Source organism: Protopterus annectens, chromosome 2.part0, assembly GCF_019279795.1.
Source record: "Protopterus annectens isolate FY-2018-M chromosome 2.part0, PAN1.0, whole genome shotgun sequence".
Taxonomy (NCBI): domain Eukaryota; kingdom Metazoa; phylum Chordata; order Ceratodontiformes; family Protopteridae; genus Protopterus; species Protopterus annectens.
In genome coordinates this window covers 1,710,424,237-1,710,427,222 of record NC_056728.1, presented here as the reverse complement: position 1 = coordinate 1,710,427,222, position 2,986 = coordinate 1,710,424,237, and the positions used below count along the sequence as shown (strand labels likewise).

At 39.6% G+C, this 2,986-nt stretch overlaps 1 protein-coding gene across 1 annotated transcript in view; it reads left to right on the top strand.

Annotated features, from left to right (window-relative positions):
* The first annotated feature begins 2,285 nt into the window (after window positions 1-2,285).
* Window positions 2,286-2,986, top strand: part of MIB2 (MIB E3 ubiquitin protein ligase 2) — a 1,775,226-nt gene continuing 1,774,525 nt past the window's right edge. Inside the window, exon 1 of the mRNA XM_044061758.1 lies at window positions 2,286-2,703. The gene's annotated coding sequence lies outside the window, so the exon portion shown is untranslated. The remainder of the gene's footprint in view (window positions 2,704-2,986) is intronic.

Genomic DNA, 2,986 nt, shown 5'->3' with positions numbered 1-2,986 from the left:
CTGCAGACTGCTGAAGGAATTGTGAGCTTCAGTGTTGACAAGAGCGAGAATCCTCTACACGAACTATCAGACGGCTGACAGAATTATGCGTTTGAGTTTCAATACATGTTCAAGGGATTATGAGTTTCAGTGCAAATACCTCAACAGCCATATAACATAGGCAGAACTCCTTAGCCTCATATGAAAGCTTTCATCTAGATGAATAAAATGCTGCTAACAGTATGTGTGTAACTTGAGTGGTTGCTGAGATATTGTAAGTTGTTTACAAAATATAACAAACATAATAGTTACTGTGTTTACTGTGACTTACAAAATTTTGTTTAAGACCTAGAACCTAAAGAATACTACCACTATAAAAATAGTTTGTGCTGAAGAGTTTGGCATTTATACTTATTTCATAACTCCTATGGTTGCAGAGATATGAACATTTGTTTGAAATGTGAGGACATAATTTGATTCTGTCAAAAAGCTTTGGCTTCACATATTGGAAGTTACAGTGCAAACTTTCTGAGCTCCATTGGCCTGAATGAGTTATGGGTGAATAGCGGTTCTGCACTCCTGAGTGTGTCCTCCTTTGTATAATATGTCTAGTAACTATGAACCTGTCGGTTTGTCAGTCACTCCCTACTGCAATATTATCACCTTACCAATTTTTTTTAAATGTTACACTGGCAATTAATTCAATTTAATTTCAATATCTGTACTAGCCTCACAGCAAGAGGTTCTCCGGTTCGATCCTCGGCTGGGATGCCTTCTGTGCGGAGTCTGCATGTCCTCCCTGTGGTCGCATGGGTTTCCTTCAGGTGCTCCGGTTTCCTCCCACATCCCAAAGACATGCTGTAGGTGGATTGGACACTCTAAATTGGCCCTAGGCATGAGTGTGTGCATGTGTGTGCCTTCTGTGGAAGGTTGGGCGCCGGGCTGGCAACTTGACACCGTAAAACTCCACTGCCAATCATAAAGCGGACAGTTGATCTGCTGTGGAAACCCCTAACCAGGAAAAGCTGAAAGAAGAAGAATTTCAATATCTGTAGTCATTGTAGAAGTAAATAAGAAAGTAGTATGCACGCTGACAGGTTTGAACAGTGTTTATGGTAACTGGGGAGATATAGTCAAGTAGTGGAATACAGGAATGGCTGGGAAGGAGTCTACGGGGGGGCATAGGAGGGGCTCTTCTGGGAGGGCTGATCTACTACCCTGTCTAGGCCTCCGTTTGATCTTGATCCGGCTATGATTTGAGGACCACTCTTCAATTCCAAAAGCTTTTCGTAACCAGTTTGAAACGTGCTGACTAAAGTAATGTTGGTTGGGGGATAGTGTCTTTGATTAAAAGTATAACCAGTCATACACCACCTAAGCCATGGCCAGCAACATTTTGATCACTTCAAAGGGCACTGTATAAAAGACAAATTAGGCAAAATGCTTAAAAGAAAGTCGAAGAAAAAGCAAAGTAGTCCATTCCACTGGGATAAATGCTTATGAAGCTATCGACTGAATTGATTTAGGACTCGCGTTCATACTTTGCAAATGTCCATGATTTTGACTCAGATTTTAGTTCTGCCTCTCTTACTTAAACCTTCCTAAATCTGGTGACTATTTGATAAATTGGATTCAATTACTTTATGATAATTAAAAATTATAGACGACTTTACTTCAGAAAAAGTATATTAATGTATGTATATTCTCTCATTGTGTCATTGCTTCAAGCTAATAATACGAACGTTTTAAAAGAATCTGGTTTACATACCTCTCAACCTTCCATCTCCAAAATGAGGAACACTACATTTCATAATGTGGAACAAATGGGCAAAATGTGGAGCACTCACTAACAGCTTACTAACAACATAATCTAGGAAACTCATAGAGTGTTTAATAACAGTTTACTAACAACATAATCTAGGAAGCTCATAGAGTGGCTGAAATGTGATTTTTTTTTAATTGTGCAATAGTTCTTTTAATGAATTAGTATGATTAATTTCTATTTACCATGGATATCAGTTAAATACTTGCTAACACTGAATGTATGACAGATCCTTTCAATGTGGAACTTCGAGGAACATGAATGTTTTAAAACTCAAATGAGGGGAACTTTCCTTGTAATGAGGTACACTTCAGAAGTTTGCTGGTTTGTCCCTGATTATTTCTGGATCTAGACATGAATGATTGGTTGAGAGTTATGTCACGTCCACTGAGACACAATACAACAAGCACCCACCGGGTTGGCTTTTTTTCTGTAAGGGCAAAGTAAACTACAAGTCCCGTCGTGCTCTCTTTCGTCTTACTCCTTCTGTGCTTCGGGAAACTGCTGTTGTGGAGTACCAGGAAAGGGAAACCAAAAGCTGAAGGGACTATTTGGAAAGATGCGTGTGTAGAGCTTTCTTATGATTTGAAAGCTCACAGTGATGGGTTTAATTGCATCGTTTCAATCATTACAATACACTTGTTTACGGGATTGTTGACAATTGAGAAGCCCTAGCCTAACTGAAGTAACTGTTTCTTACGAAAGAAACATCTGCTTGTTAGTGTGTCCCCGGACTGGTGCAAGGCTACTGGCAGAGTCTACTGTTTAGCATCGGGTACTCCCACCCAAAGCCGATTGTGCTAACATGTGTATTATATGTGTCAGAAGAGACAGGACGCATAAGGGATGAGGCATCTGCTGTAGTTTTCGATCTGGTGTTCGGTGTCATGCATTTCAAACCGGTAAGAAGACGTCTTTGTTTAGTTGTAGATCTGCTAGCAACGGTGGGATGCTGGTAGGGCATTTTGTCCTTTTATGCGTACCTAAAATTAATTCTTCTGCATCGGTAAAAGCAAATGAGATAGGAATGGAATCGTCAAATGTTAGTGTTATGCTTTCTGTAAATGTATTGTTGAGAAACTGTGTGCTTATTACAGACTGAAAGTATTTGATGTGTACATACCTTGCTGTTCAGAAAGATGAGGAAAGTTTATTTTAAAAGACTGCTTCACAGTCAAGACTTGC